At 35.8% G+C, this 19405-nt stretch overlaps 1 protein-coding gene across 14 annotated transcripts in view; it reads left to right on the forward strand.

Moving 5' to 3' along the window:
• shank3a (SH3 and multiple ankyrin repeat domains 3a) overlaps window positions 1–19405 on the forward strand; it is a 1882192-nt gene that overhangs the window by 1582188 nt on the left and 280599 nt on the right. The gene's annotated exons all lie outside the window — the stretch shown is intronic.

The raw sequence follows: 19405 nt of genomic DNA on the forward strand, positions 1-19405 counted from the left end.
AAACTCTATACCCATTATGTAGTGTAAACTTAAGTTTTTTCTGCACCCATACATTATGTTTTTAACATTAGTGTCCTTGATGCCTCATTGATAAATGATTTAGTACAAAAATAGGTTTGATTGTCACTATCAAGAGTCTCAAATCCACACTTCACAGTTTAGTAGTTCTATGAAGAACAACACGATTAATCAATTTAAGATAATTTTTAAATATGTAATTCATTAAAATGTAAATAAGCTATTTGATTTCTGTACTTAGAACTTGATTAAAAGTCTAAAATTTTCTAATAAGGTATTCTACAGGGGGCCAGCAGTAAAATTAAATGAGTTCTGCCTCAAGTTTGCTTATCAATGCTAACTGTCAACACTTCTTAAAGGATAAATTAGAAGGGAATGATAAAACAGAATACTGTATAGAGTTCAAATTGATGTGTATAATAGCATAGAAATAAAAAGGCAAGAGTCCCAGGTTAGTTGATTGTTTGCTTAAATTGTGTAATTAAGACATCAACTAACATTTTAGCTGATTTCATCATCCATCATTTGGCAGTTGACTTGTATTTGTACAGGTCATAACTAGTTGCATACCTGCCTTTACAAACATAGTGTGGCATGCCCAGATTGATGTCAAGTAGAGACCAAAGTATAAATAAAAGTGTTTATTAATAAAGTAACACAAACAAAGGAATACACGATGAGTGTAACAAAATCCAAGAGAAAAATATGCCCTTGCAGTCTGTCTCAAGCTACATAAATAGATACAAAATCCTAACAATCTCTTGACTCATTTCCTGTCTCACTGTCTTTCTCTCTCTGTGGCTTCTTTTCCTCCCTCTAACTGAGCCCTTGCTCTTGCCTCTCCTTCTGACTCCAAACTCAATAGCCCCTTAAAGAAGAAAACCCATTAAATCCCAGTTTTGGGGTCACTTCCAAGTCAATCTTTATAAATCTTTCGATTTATTTGTCAGGACATATTTCCATTGCTCCCTCTAATTACTCTAAATTTCTTTGTAGTCCTGAGTCTGAAGTCTTTTTTTAAGGAACAGACAACTCCAACACAGCCTGATCTCCCAATGAACAGCAAGGGCCCATCCATCATACAAAGCATCCTTACAGCCATCTTTGAAAAGAGGTGTCATGGCTATATTCACTCTTGGCTTAGCTTAGTAGTTTTATAACTTATTTCAGCCTCTATATTTCTTCTTTCGATACCATTTGCAAGTGTGTCTTTTTATAACCATAACAGTTTCCTTAAAAAACATCGTGGACACAAAATATTAATTTTCTTTTATATTATCCTTAGTTAATAAGAACTATTTGCTGTTTTTGTAATACCAATTATTCCTCTAAAATTTTGAAATTCAAGGGTATGGCTACGTCGTGATTTTTTTCTACAAGTAAGGCCTCCCAGCACTTCTGTTTAATTTATGTTGTCAATAATTTGAGCTGCTCCCCTCCAAGGGGAAAACCGAACCTTATATTGATTGTGAATGAATTGAGCTGTGCTAAGGGAATACCCATTCCTCTGAACTTTAGATCAATTGTCAATCAATCGAGCCTGTGGTATAGCAGGTCTGTTGGCCATTTTAAATAAATAATTGGATGCGCTCATGCTGGGAAGTGGAGCAGGTGCAAGCAATCTGCTAAGAAGACAGCTCACCTATGGGTTGGTGCGAGACAGGCAGCCAGTCGTGCTGCCTTGCTGGCACGTGTGGATGGTTTGATTGTCTCATTATCAGCCCGGGGCAGTTATCAAGCGATTACACCTGCAACCGCTCCCCAGCACATAAAGGGGGAGTGCAAGGGATTGGAGGAAAAACAAAGAAACAAAATAGGCATTAGAGTGGAGGTTAAAATAAGGAAAAAGAAGCAGGCAGGAAGACGGGAGAGAGCTGGTGCAGGTATGATCAAGAGAAGAGAGAGCGAACGATGTGGCAGGCAGCTATGAGGAGAACCCCTCCAGGGACTGGGTGGCCACCGCTCAGGGTCTGTCATGGAGAATTGCTGCAACTGAGCTAGAGTGACCAGGTGGTGCAGGAGGCTCGCCACAGAAGGTTCGGGAGTCGGTGAGGCTTAGACGGGGAGCCCCATTATGAACGCCATGGCCTTTGGGGACCCGAGCCTTAGGTCCGGAGTGGTCACTTTGTTGTAGCCATGGAGTGGCAGGGACGTGGACCCACTGAAGGATGGCATTCGCCTGTTGGATAGCTGTCTTCTCAGCTGCAAGGTCTAGGCAGGATAAGCTGAGAAGACAGCCGTAAAAAGAGTGCACCTGGGTTCATGTTTTTAAATAAGATTCCTGCAGTGTTTTAACCTAATTTTAATGGATTATTTATGGGATTGTTTTTAAGCTCCACAGCAGTTTGTTTTATAGGATTATTTACTTATTGAACGTTTTGCGCTGCAGAATTTTTGGGACACTGTTTGTTCAACTGTTTTTAATAAAACACTACAGCACTTTTTTTACCACCCCTTGCTTTGTGTATGTTTGTCCTTATTTGCTGGCTTATCCCGGTCATGACTATTGACAGTGTCAGGTTGAAGAGGCTTCTAGTGGGACCCTGTAGTGTAAGGCCGTCTTGCACTTTCACAGAGTCGTCCTAACTTGAAGAGTAATGGACATTAGATTAACTAATTGTGTATGAAACGAGCTGTGCTAAATTTCAAGGATGTAAGCCCAGAACTCGCCTCCCATCCAAAAAAGGTTTACAATTTTAAAATGGCTTATGGCTGGCCCACCATTTATTTCTGCGCCCCCCACTTTGCAATTTCTGACTTTGCCTCTTTTTAAATCTCCAAGAAAACGGAGTGAGCAGCCAAAATGTTTTTATTCCATCCTCTTAATATGAGGAACATTTTCATTTATAGTTTATTGATTGCATAAATTATATTATAGTGACTCTTAACTAAGAGCAGTACTAATGTACATCCCATACATACTGTATATGTTTCATGTCTGCTTCAAAATTCCTTCTCTACCTAATTCACAAGAGTTACTGTATATGCTCAGAGAATGCAATGTAAAGTAGCTCCTATCTTGATTGTTTGTTTTTTATCAAAGTTTAAATAACATTAATGAGAAACAGAAATAATGACATCAACAGGTTTCTTATAAAAAATTAACAGTTAAAAGAAAACATTTGTAAATGCAGAAATAACAGTAAAATAGATCCCCACCAAAAATTTGCCCTGTTAAAAAGGTAAAAAGAAAATCACATGAGGAAAACATAGCAGGAAAAGCCAAAACATCAGAACCCACCAAATCAGAAGGAAGCAGAATGGACAGAGGGACAGCAAATACTGGCCATCAGGCTCCATAGAATTTTCACTAGAGCATGCCATTTTGTAATATATAAACAAATGACCTACTGATCATTGCCACTGAGTTCTAGGAGAATAAGATTGAAAAATGAGGCTTGGCAAGATGCAAAGTAGAAAACATCAGATTTCTAGTAAGAAGACAAATATGCATTTGCAGCTATTGTGCACAGACAAAACAGCCTCTGCTGGATAGAAGTGAAATAGAAAGAAAAGAGGAAGGGATATTAATGGGATATTAATGTGAGACAGTCAAGAGAAATTAGCAATATGCTGAGACTGGGGGGCATTCCAAAACATATGCAAAAAAATTACCTAGTATGCTTGCCTGGCAGAAGGGGCAAAACGCTTTTGCAGGAGTAGATTAAGTGCGATGAACAACTGTAAACTGAATATTTTGAAGATTGGGGTTGTTAAACAAAAAAAAAATACTACTAAAAACAGATTTCCAAGAAAGTGGGAGTGTTAAGGGAAGGTCCCACTGCCAAACAGAGAGAATTGGCAAAGTTCGATATGAGGCATTGCATAGACAAGCATAAAGAGATGCCACAGGTTTTGAGGTAGAGTACAGAGAGTTACAGAAATTGCAAAGTGGATGGGAGTATAGAGTGGAAGATGGGGAAATATTGCAAGTTTTGAGAGCAGACCATAGTTGTAAATAAAAGAAATAAAGAGGAGGATGGGATTCCATACTTGGACCTAAAGAATTTGAATGTCCGGAGCCCATCATCATTAAAAATGTTGCCAAAAGCTGAAATACCTAAAGGAGCCCAGGATGAAAATGAAATGGTACAACCCCCTATGCATAAAGCAGAATTGTTGAAGATGGGATTGTGCAAGTACTATCTGGAGTAGTAATTCAAATGTTTTTCAACCCAACAACACAATCACAGCATATAGGAAAGTAACTATGGTGCCAAATTGTTGACACAAGATATTAGTTTTATTGCTGTGAAGGGGAGAGGAGAAGGAGATCTAGTGGCAGATGTACTGGATTCTTTGGAAAACCAGTACGGGGGTTATCAGGAGAGATCATGGAATTAATCAAGTTTATCTTATCTAGTCTAAAGTTGTTGCTGAACAAAACCTCTATGGTATAATTCAAAACTTAGTAGAGTCCCCACCTGATTTATCATGAATTATGGTAGAAAACTTAACAGAGGGTCTCTTTTTTACTGCATACAAATTTAGAGATCAAGGATCTAACTTCCAACCAAACATTTTTTTGTTGGGGAGGAGGCAGTGAGGGTGTACATAAATTTTAATAGTGGCCAGCCTGGAACAAAAGACAGCAGAAAAGATGACCATGTAGTGAGTGAATCCTTAATACTATTAAAGATCCAGTGCTAATTAGAGATTACAGTATTTTTTATGTAGGGTAAATGTCAATACCCAAATATTTATAGGAATCACAGGAATTAAAGTAACCTATTTCTTGTTTATCTTAGAAAAATCCTGATAAATTCTTAAAATCCCTTTTAAAGTTTTGGACTATTCCGTGTGTAGAAATTTTTATTTTATTTGTCATCAAAATGTATCTTATTACCCTCTAAGTTATGGAAGGTATATTAGGATTCTTTTTATTCTGTTTATAGGACTGCAATAGGCATGCTCTATATAGCCATCCCTACATAAGGAACTTGGTGCCCAATCTTGCACTTTTGGATTCTGCCACTGGAATAGTTTAAAGTAGGTCTTTAATAAAAAAAAAAGGATTAAGGGAGGCCTCCAATGGAGGCACATTAGTGAAAATTATTTGGCTGAAGGGAAAGAATAAAATGGTAAATAGAAGAAAGCTGCATTCCTTTTATCCCACAGCATAAGCACAAATAATATCTGGGAATTTGTATTTTAAGAAATCCCCAGTGGGAGCAATCCCTTGCTTTTTTAGAACATCATGTAATTATCTGTGTGGTTATACAGATTTTTGTAAGCGTGAACAAAAAAAAATGAACAAGAAAAGATTTATCCACTGCTCTAGGTCCTGACCTGCAGTATAAAGGCAGACTGAATAGATTTCAACAAGCAATCAACAGTCAAGTCAACAGTAAAATAACATCCCAGCATGTGGCCAGCTGGTATAAGCAGGTGCAGAAAGAGATTACTTGAGTCTATCTAGATATCTAGCAATAGGTCCTAAAGGCATAGCATACAGCCACATAGGCTCAGCTGGCATTGCAATAACGTACCATAATGCTGTCAAAGAAGCATATGGTGGCTTACAGATGTAAATGCCTCTTCCAGCATATGATATTGATTGCAAAATAGCACAACCTGTTGTTTCATTTGAGTAGTGATCTATATTTTGATTTGTGTGTCTCAATATGAGCATAAATTAACTACTGTAGAAAGCAGAACGCACTTCCATAAAAATCAAAGAATGCATCCCATAACAAATTGGAGAATGTATGCATGGTGTAATATTTCGGTACTTTTTTTTTAACTTAGATATCTGATTTGAAGGTTGAAGCTTTTTATATTTTTTAGTTCATTAAAGAGTCAGTCATCATGTTTCAATTTTTATATATGTTTGTAACTGTGAATATAAAAAAGTGATAATTAAATTCAGTTACATGCATTATTAGACTACATTAAATGCATGCTTTTAACAGTACTTTACAATATGTAATTAATCAATTAATGTAATATATCATTTCTGAAAGATGTACAAGATGGAGAGCTGAAATCTCTATGAAGTCTCAAGGCAAAATTGTTTTTCTGCTTCTGACCATGATGGAGAACAGGTTTGGTGCTTTAATGATCAATTATAGTGTCAGAGAAATGCTGAATTATTATAATGTACAGATAGTGAATTCATGAAGTTGTTTTTAGTGTACTGTAAATACTTAGTACACATTTATTAATCCTATGCGTACAGAGTAATTACCTTTATTTCTAGATAAGGGAGTTTTTTTTTTGAGATATCTTAAAAAATATAGCATTCATTACAAAAGTCCTTGAAGATTAACTGCACCAAATTTCAACACAATGATGCTTTAAATAATAAAAAGAGATATAATAAAAATAACTGAAAAAATGACTTATTTGGTAAAAAAATGTAAAATGTCACAGCTTTTCTGGACAGCAATACACTAGAAGTTTAACACTAGAATCCCTGAAGCTTACGAAAAAACTCGTAATCCCAGACCACTTAAATTCTTTCACACCTCTCCATTAGCGTCTTTTGTTTTGAAAATGTTGTCAAGCAGCCTGCTATCCCATCCCCGCCACTCAACTCGGTCAAAAAAGTTCTCCCAGCTCAAGTGTTTTTATCTGGGTGTGAGATGCCTGGAGTTGTATAGAGTAAATAAATATCTCTATTTGGAACACATGCATTTCATGTGTGTTCCGTGTCTACAACAATCTATGTATATGTAGGATGACAGGAAATATGAGGCAAGAAATGTTGAACACATAGCTGAAACAAACTTTTTTCATGTTATAGTACTAATGACAACATTTTGACATGAAGTGTAAAATGAGTGAAGACTGAAGTCCAAATATCAAATAAACACTTTTACAAAAGGTACAAGTATTACAAAACAAGTGCGCTTTTATTCAAAAATATAACCGAAGATAAAGAAATCGGGTCAGGGTGCGACGCTGACATGACCACTTGGATGGTGCAGCAGTAAGAACTGCTGATTCATAAACAAGAGGTTGCTGGTTCGAGTCCAGGCACTTCCTACATTTACCATTTTGAGCAGTGAGTTGCTGTTATTATTACTATTATAGAATAAAAACACACATTTCATTTGAGTCTGTAACAGCCGGTGTAAATTTATGGTACTTGTAAAGGTTAGCATTTTTTTTTAAATTCAGTTTTATTCTCTCAGTCACGTTCATGCTCCCCCCGATTTGAAACTGTTATTTTCAAATAAAGATGTACTATAACAGAGGTGAACTCAGATGAGGATGAGGGTTCTACATCAGAGAAAGAGAACAGAAGCCCTCCCTGCAAGAAATGTCCACTCACACATGAATGACTGAGAGAATAAAACTGAATAAAAAAATTAAAAAAACGCTAACCTTTATAAGTATCATATATTTACATTTGATTTGAGTTTGTAACAGCCAATGTGTGTTTTTTTTTTGTTTTTTTTTTTTTTTTAATTTAGAATGTTTAATTGCTGAATTATTGTGGTACATTGTATTAGTTCAACTGAGCTAAAAATGTTTTACTGCTGATTTTTTTATTTTTATTTTATAATTTTATTGTAATAATTCATACAAATCAATCAATTTTTTACAAATAATAGGATTGAAAGAAGAAAAAAAAAAAACAAGTCGACCCCCACCCCAGAGAGAGAGCATGGCCAACAGAGTAAAACTTAAGTCTTGTGGACATACCTAAATTGATGAGTTTAATAGGCCAGTAGAGATGAATGGAGAGGAAAAAGAGATGCGGAGATAATTGCTTTCTCGGTGCTTTAAGAGCTTATTCTAAAATTTTATTGATTATATCCTGCCAGGTTTTAAAAAATTCTGTACAGAACCTCTAACTGTACTGTATATTGTGTATTTTTATTCTATAACAGTAACAATAACAGCAGCTTACTACTCAAAACGGTAATTCAAGGAAGTGCCTGGAATTGAACTGGCAACCTCTTGATTATGAGTTAGCAGTTCTTACTGCTGCACCACCCAGCATTTGTGTCAGCGTTATACCCTAAATTGATTTCTTTTTCTTCAATTATATTCTTGAATAAAAGTGCACTTGTTTTGTTATAAGTGAACCTTTTTTCGTAGGCTTCAGGGATTCTAGTGTTAATCACTCAACTGCCAATGAGAATCAATTTCAAGACTCATCTTTTTCAACTCCTCTAATGGTGTGTTCAGTGGCTTAAAGGATAAATTTGGTATTTTTCAAGTCTAAGTTACTTCTTCACAAACATGGAATATATTAATTTACCATCTGATATTGTGTTCTAAATTTAAGAATTTTTTAACATTTAAAAAAAAATACCAAGCCTGTTTTTGTGTTATAAAACAGAAATCATGGGCAGGGGTTCAAACATAAAACATAGCCTTAATATTTACTGAATATCTACTTTAAAGCAGCAAAGATATTGTTGTAAGAAAGACATAATTTTGCCATAAAATCATTTGAGTATATATCTGCTGTCTAACTGTTGTGACTATCACAAGCAACCGTGAGTCCCAAAAATATAGAGAAAATAATGTGCTTACTATAGATATAACAAGGGGGCTCCACCCCCTGCTCACTTTGCTTGCCAACCCCCGGGGTTGGGTAACCCGAAATACATTGATGAATGTATGAGATATATTGGAGTGTAAAGGTGTAGATGACGAACAAAGGAAGTAAAGAACCCATAGCATGGCACATTAGAAAGATCTATTGGAATACTTCTTTATACACAACATTTGTAGTAAAATCGTTGATAGATTGCGTCATCTGGATCTAACACGTAGATCTGTGCATATTTGCGTTGGTGATTTGGCTCAGGGTGCACTGTTCCAATCTGATGTAATATTTGTCCACATACGCGAAAGCAGTATGGGCCATTGCCAGCTGGTGCCTGATATTTACCCTGGTAGATGCAAAAGCAAATGAACTATTGTAGGACCTAATGCAGTCCATAAAGTGTTTACTTTCGGGTACATTGTTAGTTAGAAACATCGTAGATATTCAGGATATTCACCTAAAGGAGGCAGTCTAACCTGACCCCTTTGACAACAACGTGTCAACTCATTAGTTGTATTGCCAGTTGTTTCTTCAGGGAAGTTAAGTGAATGACAATGACAGCAAATGATATTTATTAATCCTAATGAATGTTCATTAATAGTGGACGCATTACAGAATGCGTCGTCAGCTAATTGGCGGAATTGTTTAGCGGCTGTTTGTCGTTCCTTTCTTTGCCGTTTATCTATTGCCTCTGCTGTTTGAGAGGCGCGTTGTAGGTGCCTGTGTTCATTAATTGTATTCAGGTGGGCTCGTTTCTGTATGTCCGTTAGTTGAAAAGTTTCGTTTTGGAGCCAGCCGTGACCGTGACTCCATTAGTTATCCGTTGTCTACCGTTAGTAATATGGATAATTGCACTTACAGTTAATACGAAGCGTTTTCTGTGGTTGTACTGTTAATAATGCATCACTGTAATGTGATTCACATATGCTATATGGTTTGGACGTGTGAGGATGCCGTACGTTTAATACGGAGAGTTCGTTTATTCTCATTACCCGGACCATGCTGTGTAGTGTGGAAGTTTAGTTCAGAAGCGCGTTGTAGGCGCATGTGCCTTTCGTACTTTCACGCGCCTTCCTTACTATCTTTGTGGACCTGTGGGGCCTCCGTAGCCTCTTCCGTTTGACTCTGGGGTGCAGCGCAGAATCCTCTTTTTTGTGTGGCTGTGTCGTTAGTCATTAGCTATGGGCGCGTTGTTGCTTCATTTCTTATTGACGTTAGTTGAGCTCTTTCGTTTTTGGGCCGTGACTCCTTCGTTCACGGTGGATCACACTTCGCTTGCGGTTTATGAGACGTGCGCTGTAGGCGCCTGCGCACTATGTCTCGTGGTCCCATCGCCGTGTACCTGCGTCCATGCCTTCCGGTTTACCATTCTCGGTTAGTAATATGGATCACAGCAATGTTTTGTAAGCAGATAATTTAACCTAAAAGATACAAGTAAACTGAGATGAACATGTAATCCCAAATGATAATATCAAAATATACTTATAATAATCTTTTATTATGATAAGAAAAGCGTAAATAGTCGATACACCTCATCATGGACAAAAAAGTAATAAAAAAGGAAAAAATAATACCATATAATGCAGTAGCATAATAGAGAAAACAATTTACAAATAAATAAGGAAAAGAGAACGAAAAGACAACAAAACGTTTATTTCTCTAACACATTTTTTCCAGTAATTCTGTTAATTTTGTCAACACAACTCTCCTCATGGCATATGTTACAGTATATTGATGATACCATTTATAGCGTGCATCTAAATCTGCATAATGAGGTCCATCAATCTCTTTTTTCCAGTTATTCTACAGATCCAATTGAGAATTTGTCAATAATATTTATTATTCCTTTTTTTTAAAAAAAAACCCGGTTTGCCCTGAAGAGGTTGTTAACGATGGTTTGGAAAGCTATAGAAAAGCCATTCTTAAATTTGTATTCCTACCTTTTCTTAATAATTAAAGTTTTCCATTTCTCTGATCAGCATATTGTATTCAGTGCTACGTGCTTGAGGTGTTCTTTATACATGAGTCTGTGTGATTACAGGTGCCACCATATGTGTTTTTGATCAATACAGCCTCTGATTATCTTTGGGCTTCTTAAGCAACTATATTAACTTGTGGCCTTGCACTGTGTAAAGTGAAGTTTTATTTGCTTTAAGTTACACATACTGAGGGTTTTAATTTGTAGTTTAATCAAGTATTTGCATCACCGTAAAAAAAAAAAAAAAAGCAGTGCTCCACCCACCCCCTTATATTTGTTTTGGTGCAGACCCAGCATATGGGGTTTATTGGCAAATTCAAGTTGCCATGAGAGGGTGAGTACAGTCAACTGTGTGTCTTTCAATGATATTGAACCCTATCCTGGGTTGATTTCTACCTTGCACTCACTGATACAGGAACAGTCACCTTTATCAAGGCTTCTTTCAGTCAGGTATTTTGCAGGGGCACATGCTCCATGAAAAAAGTTTAATTTCTTCTTATATAATATGCTACCGTGGCTGTCCGTTTGTCTGTCCAGGATTTTAAATCACTTGTAGCTTGCAAACCGTTTGAACTATTGACTTGAAATTTGGTACACATATACTACATGACGTCTACTATCCGCTTTCGTGATGATGATTGACCTCCAAGGTTATTCCTATTTTTATTTTATTTCATTGTAGAATCCACTCTCGGCAGTGACCAGCATGCGTACGGGCGCCGTTCTCATCCCTACCACCTTCGCCGTCACTTCCCGTACCTCTTCATATCTTACATCATTCTTGAGGCAGATTGAAGACTTAAGTGCCAGCTTAAGTGAAAAATTAAAGCAAACATACTAAGTAATTTCAACACAAACACTGACTTAATCAGTTTTAATGAGAAAAGATGCAGATGAAAGAAGAGAAGAAGTAGGCCGCTAGGTTGGAGAAAAGACGAGCTGCTCAGGAAGCAGCAAGCGTATAAGCCTCTGAGGAAACGAATGCTAAATGTACAGAGAAAGTGTATGAAAACTGTGAATGCTCAGGTTATCGTGCAGTGCGCTGTAACTGGTATCAAATATTTCTATCCCAAAAACACATACACATCAGTGATGTGCGGTGAGGTTCATGTCTGGTAAGGCACTGACCCAATAGAGTCAGATTTTCAAATATATGAACCCAAAAGCTGTGGTGGGCTGACACCCTGCCAGGGGTTTGTTTCCTGCCTTGTGCCCTGTGTTTGCTGGGATTGGCTCCAGCAGGCCCCCGTGACCCTGTAGTTAGGATATAGCGGGTTGGATAATGGATGGATGGATGAACCCAAAAGAGTAGCTTATTCATTATTCAATTGGTAGCATGTACATTGACTTTTGGTTATGTTCATATCTCATCAGCATTCTTTACACACACATAGGTAAGGTACATATTTGGATAAGAAAGAACTTTACATATATAGCGGCGAGAGAGAGCACGTTTGCTGTGCACCCTCCATGCATTCTAAATTTGCTGTTGCAATTCCACAATTCATACTTATTGAATACAAATGAAAGTAAAGAGTGGTGTATAAAAAAATCAGATTTCAATTTTGACATTATTGAAATATTTGTTGTTTTTAAAAGCTTTTAATTCTGATGCTTTAATCAATTTTAATACAGACTGTTCAACAAAAGGATAACAAGATAAACAAAAGAATATTTTATTTAAGGTCAAAATTAAGTTTTTAAATATTGGATTGTTTTTTTCTTAGTCTGATCTCACTTTTTATAAAATTGAAAACCGTTTATGTTCTTACCTTTATTTGTAGATGAAGTCCATGCGCCTATCCTTCTCCACGAATATCTCTGAAAAGTTCTCCTTGTTTTCCTTTAGTTTTAAAAGTCTCTCCACCTCAATGGAGATTATCACCAAGAAGAACAGAAGCAACAAGCACCTGTTGGGCTCACATCCGCCCCCTTCAGTGCAGCACGGTACTGTCTGCCTCACCTTGTGTCTTTTCACTGCAGTTTTATGTCCAATCAGCAAGACTAAATATGTCAAACACATTCGTTAAAGATATTACCCAGACTCTGGAAAGTCAGGGTGTATAATAAACGCGTCTGCAAACATTATATTGGCGACATACAGTGAGACAGCAACAGGCACTCGCCAATTGCACGCATCAACCCATTGTGTAAGGGATAGCGCAGTCTGGGGTGAGGCTCGGTTGGTCGCTGCCGCACCTAGCGTTTCTCCCCTATATTTGAACAGGAAATGCACAAATTCAGTGATTTTGACTATAAAAATGATCAAATTATTGTAATCATACAGAAAACACATTTTTAGCACAGACCAGTGGACAAATTTATTTTATGTTATCATTATTAGTTTTTTTTTTTACTTTTCATGACGACAGGTGACGGACAGCACATCCCTGATACACATCTCACACCAGGCAATAAACAAAAAATATGAAATGATAGAAAAAAATAGAGCTTTCCATGAATTTTAAAGCTGATTAAACGTCTTAATCCAAATTGTTTAGGAAGACACTACATCATCAGAACAAATGTCTCTGGTCCAACAGGGACATTGGCAAGTTTGTTGTCTTTGTCTGAGGTCTTGACTCCTCAGCTCTATCCATTTGACTTAGTGTGGAAAAAAGGTTCAATATCTGGATTGCCCAATAATTTCCAACAATACAGCATATGAATGTTAAACCAATGTAACAGACAGACAGCAAGTCTCCGGTGTGCTGGCTGCTGTATTTATCACCTTACTAGATGTGAGAGGGAAATTTCCTAAAGCAATATTAGTAAGGTGTTGTACCATGCCTACAGAAAAGATGTAAATGTGTGCTCAAATTTATCATACAGATCATGTAGTTATATAACATTGCCGACAAGAACACTGCATAAAGGGATAATTTTCCTGCAGATAATCTAATGTGGTTTACCTAATTCTTTGTATGAAATGTCCCAATACTGCACTTTGTGTTGGGAGAGACTAGACAAACACTCCGTCAAAGAATGAATTTACACAGGTTCCACATTAAGCATGGCAATAGGGATGTTCCTGTAGGAGCTAATTTCATCAGCCATAGACAATGTGAAAAGGACTTTAAAGTCACAGTGCTTAAGGGCAACTTCAAAACACAGCAAGAGAGAAAGGAATGGGGAAGTTAAACTGATGCTAAAGTTTAACATTTTACAACATGGTTTAAACAGAGACATGGGTTTTATGACCAGATATGAGGATTGTTTACATCTCGCTGACTGACCCAGACATCCTGATTACAGATCCATATTGTATGGAAAACTCATCAAAATCTTCAAATGACTTTGCTGGTCAGTTATCATATCAAAAGATCTTGACTATACATACTTCTCTTCTCTTGCTAAATTAATCTTAGCCTAGAGAGGTCTATTTTTTTTTTTTTTTTTACATTTAAGTTGACCCACTTAAAGGTTTTCCAATGCTGTATCTGTCCTGGTGTCTATATAAACAAAGGGAATTCCAGTTTCTGTGTTACATCTTGCCTGAAGAAGGAGCCTGAGCTGCCTTGACAGCTTGTATATTGTAATCTTTTTAGATAGTCAATAAAAGGTGTCATTTTGCTTGACTTCTGATTTAATAGTGATATCCATTAAGGGCCTTTTTCTTCAACAAAATGAAATGAGATATGTTTGTATACATGCATGCTAAATTGAAGCATAAATATTTTAAAATATTAAAAAATACAATTATAGCTGCATTTAAGGCATATGTTGACGTGTTGTACTGATCATTGAATATATTTGCTGCACAGTACAATTTTTTGACATGTATGATTTTGTTTTTATTTATGCCTTTATGCAAAATAAACAAAGTGCAATACTGTATATCGCCTAAAATCACTTCAATGTAATACAGTGCCAAAGGTAGCACAGCAGTTAGCATTTCTACCCTCCAGATTAATTAACCTAAGTTTGAATTATCTGCTTGGTTATTGTATGTGTGGAATTTGTGCATTTCTCCATGTCTGAATGTTTTTTTGTATTCTTTGTACACTGAAAAGATGTTCATGTTAAGTAGATGAAGATTCAGAATTTGATTCTGTATAATTATGAAAATAGTTTGAGTGTGGGTGAACTCTGCAATGGACTGGTGGGTGTATTGCATTACTTTAAATTCATTTGAGGATGTTATGTTACATAACTGTATTATTAATATATATCTCCTTATGACAACCAAATTGTGTCATTATGACATTTATGTATATATATATGTATATATATATATACATATACAGTACGTTTCAAAGGCATCTTACATTCAATTCTTCCAAATTTGTCGTCATTTACTCAGTATGAAGAAACTAATTTATTATTGTGCAAAGTATACGTACATAACCTTCAGCATTGCCTGTCACTTAAAAAGAGGACAATGCCTATCAAGGTTTTTTATTTGACTTCAGATGTCCAAAGAGACCAGTCCTAGAGTCACAGGAGGTTTTGTTTGAGAGTGGCTTCGACAAATGTACCTTATTCTCTGTCTCCTTTTGTCCTCTTCTTTTTGTTGGCCCCATCAAAGAGATAAATGATCTCAAAGTGAAGTGCTCCTTGATAAATCATGTGGTATGGGTCTCCCTGCAAACTACGTTAAATCAGATTTTTGCAAAGCAGACCCTGAGTTTGTCTTTGAGCTGTTTCTTCAGATCATTATAGGTTTTTAGGGTTTGACTATAGAACTTATTCTTATCTAATTTTGATTTTAATAGGTCAGTTAAACACTATGTCTAAGAAAAGTACAATAATGTTAGTTATTGCAGCTAGAAAGTCATGTTTTTGAAATCTATTAATAACTCAGTATTATAAACTCATACAACCAATTTAAGAATAAATACTATGGGAAGCCAGAGCTGTATCTGTTAGTTCCTGGTCCAACAAAGAACTCAGTCATAGACGTGGCAGGTAACACTCATATACACACACACAAAACACATCTACAAAGATGTCAACCAATTGTGAATTATGGGATTAAAGCAGAGTCTCTTAAAAAAAACATATAAATATGTTAAGAAATACAGACCTCTTGCAAAGGGCAACACCATCTGATATTAACAGGGTTTTACATACACTTACATTCAATCCCTGTGCACCACCATTCACTAAACAAATTTATAGCTTGATGGAAAAGAAAGCAGTGCTTCAGTAAAAATAATACATGCAAACACAGAAATTAGATACTCCCACACAAGAACATCCTAGCTGGGACTCAAGCCAGGATCCAAGCACTGTGGTGTGCAAGTGCCATATCTTGAATTACTTTGTCACCCCATGCATGACTTTAAATGTTTTTTTTTTTTGTCTCAAAGTGTTAACATGGCACAAAAAATATAATGTAGTTTTATTAATTTATTTATTCTTCCATTTACCAGACCCCTGTCTCCAACTTTATGATCATTCACGCATTGAGGTCACCCTGAAACACTGTCTTAATATGTATATTTTAGTTTCTGTTTGGTACATAATGGCACCAGGGTTCTATCCCCAAACCCAAGTAATAATTAAGAAGACAAAAACTGTTAAACAAGAAGATGTTTTGGTATAACAGAAGCATACCAAAATGCAGAAAAAAGTAAAAATAACCAAAGAAATACTGCCCAACATGGTCTGCCTACACAGATATAGGGCCTCAACTATATCGCCATGGTTTTCTCATTTGTACTCCTTTCAATATGGTCTGCTCACCTTTCTCTATAAAAGTTACCAGAGCACCTTCTTGTTTTTATATGTAAGCCAACGTTCTGCCACTGGCTTATGTTTTAATTTACTTTTTATGTCTTTTTTTCTTCATATGTTATTCTCTCAATGCCATCGTTTCTGTTAATATTGCTATTTCTTTTTTTATTTGTGTAATTATGTATTTAATATTACTTTTATTTATCTATTATTTGGCTTCTATCTATGTAATGATATTCTGTTCCACTCCTGGTGTTTCGGGTGGATCCCAAGATGCTGGGCCACCCTTACCTCACCACGAAGGGGCTGCCCCCCAGCCTATAAAGGCAGGCTGAGAAAGTTAGTACAGATTTGTTTTGAGAGTACTGGCCTTCTTTCGATTTAGTTTTTCATTATAAATGTATGCCTTTCTTTGAATTTCATTTATTAGGTTATTGTATTTCTACTTAGTCAATGTGAATTCCCTTTTAGGCAGACAATTTTGCCTATTTGATATTTCTGAACATTTTGTTATTTGTTGTTCATTTTTATTTAAAAAATCCTTCTTAGTGTTCTGTTTTGAACAAGCTAGAGGTTGACAGAAATCCCCTGAGTCATTTTTAATATTTTTTGGGACCCCATATGAGTATTTTTAATATTTTTGGGCCTCTTTTGGCTTAGTGTAGGCCAAACTAGTCAGTGGAGAACACAGTCAGGCCGTGTTTGATTGGACATTATCTGGGTAGGTTGGTTAGAATTCTGGCCTGCTTTGTGGCTTAGTTTTTGGAGGCCCCACCTTTAGTCCTTTTAGTATGTTCTGAAGCACAACACTCCTCACCCTAGCCTCTCTTCCTTCCACCATTTCCATTTGAGCTCTTGCCAAACACTCACCTACTCACTCCAACCTTCTGACTGATACTTTGGTTGGAAGGAGCTTATATGCTGGTAGCAACAACTATTTCTGTGTGTGCCCTGGAAGTGACTTGCAGGATCCTGGATTTTGTGCACAGGCTCTGAGCTCCATAAACAAGGGCTCATTAAACCCAAACAGGTTATCCATACTAACAGCTTAGAATCCTAAGTATACGGCTGTCTTACCATCAAACGGTTTCCCAGTATATTAATTCATTTGGATATTTACTAGTACATTGCCTCTTGATATGCAGTTCCTGTCATTGTAAGGCCCTGATTATAAAGAGGGACACTTACTTAATAGTGTGCTATAATATAGGGTGGTCCAGATTAACTATGCAACTTTTAATGCAATGCAATAATTGCATAATTAGATCTGGACCAGCTTGTAGTTGATTGCTATTGTCACTTTAGTGTTATTTTCAAATACTTTACATGTAGTGAATGTTATAAATATTGGGGCATATTTGTATTATTGTGTATGAAATGGCTTGTATATCTGAAGAAAATAGCTAAAATTCTGTCTAACTTACTGTATGCTGCGTACTTATTATCTGGAATAGTGAAAAAATATGGTGGACTAATTTTGTTACTTTCTGTGATAAATATGACATTACTTTTTATGTCACATATGTCATTACTGATGTGATAAATGCTTAATTGTATGGTATGGTGTTTTTTTATGATGATATGGACATTTCAGTATTTTTGTCAAGAGAATTTATAGAAACTAACAGAAAATCTGCCTAATTTACTTGAGTATCTTTTTATAATATTTATAATTTGAATATAATTACTGATTTTTATTATGCCAACTGTCTCCTTAACTTTACAACAGTTTATAAATATTTGAAGGTCAATTTCTTGAAAAATGTTTTTGTTTAATTAAACTTCTGGCTCCATTTCCATTAAAGATGGCTAGATTTGTGCCTGACAGCTGGGTAAATAAGGTGACATGGTAGATCATATTTACTGAATAGCTGGTAGATAATTGCATGGCTGAGTCTATATTTCCTTTCCTGGACAAGCAAAAATTGGTTTAGGCTTCAAAATTCCTTTGGCATTATACACATTGCTCCAGTGTCAGCATCTTATCAGTTATTAGTTTATAAGTGGCTGATTTTCACAACAAATCTAATAATGTTTAAATATTTACTGCTCAAGGAACAACAGCTACAGATCTCTGATGACAGCCTTTTGGGTAGGGAATGTAAACATGAATCTGCAGGGCCTGGCAGACACCTGAAACAATTAATCAGACCTTCATACAAGTACTGATACATTATGTTGTTTTCCAGTCTGATGTGACATGCATCATAACCCATTACCTACTGGAATTCAGGGTAATAAGGCACTGAAACTAAAAGCAAATGGCAATGAGGTGACACTTTTTTAGTGTTAATAGATTGGGAAAAGGGGAAATACTGTATTTGAAAATGCTTTATATAAAAAAGTGTTACATTAGCTGCGGAACAGATCACATAGTGACAATGTAATCTGAATTCTGGTTTGTTAAGTTTGACTTGATTGTATCTGATGTTATTTTCTCTGTTTTATATAAGTTAGACTTGATTGCATGGAATGTTATTTTCTTCAAATAAAATCAATTTAAAAAAAAAAAAGAAAAATACAATGTAATTTGTTTTTCCCCATAAACATGGATGTGATGTCCTTTTACTCTACACTTATATTTAGTTATGTTATACTGTATGTAACTCGGGTATATTTAGTTATAAGTACCATATTTAATTGTACAGAAATTGCTCTGAGGCTATTGATTAAATCTTGTAACATTTTAATGTATTGATTATAGCACTTTACATGCAAGATTAATATTGCAAGAGTCCCAATCAATCTTCTTAGAAGGTAGAAACATCTTAAAAAGAATTATGTAGAAAAAAATCCTTTTTGATGCCATCCTCCTTTATATAAGAGCAAGTTTTATTTTCTGATGTCAATTGTTATTTAATTCAGATATTTGTATATGTGAAAAATTGCTATGCACTGTTAATACCAATTAAGCACTTCCAAATTCTGTTGTAGTAAATAAACAGGTAGAAGTTCCAGTATGCAATTGCATCCCTTTCATTTTATTTATTCTTAATAGAGAAACCACAGAACATTTTACAGTATTACAGAATTATCCACTTGTCCATGTTGGATAAAACAGAGTTAACAGTAATATAGGTGGCATAGAGTTTTACCTCATAAGAAAAAAATAAATCTTAAAGGTCAGAAAATTAAAACTACACAAAGAATGTGCACAATATGCTAAGATGAGCCTGTTGCACTATTCATTTGGGTGCTGTTTTTATTTTATGGTACCACATTTT

The sequence above is a fragment of the Erpetoichthys calabaricus genome, chromosome 1, assembly GCF_900747795.2.
Source record: "Erpetoichthys calabaricus chromosome 1, fErpCal1.3, whole genome shotgun sequence".
Taxonomy (NCBI): Eukaryota; Metazoa; Chordata; class Cladistia; order Polypteriformes; family Polypteridae; genus Erpetoichthys; species Erpetoichthys calabaricus.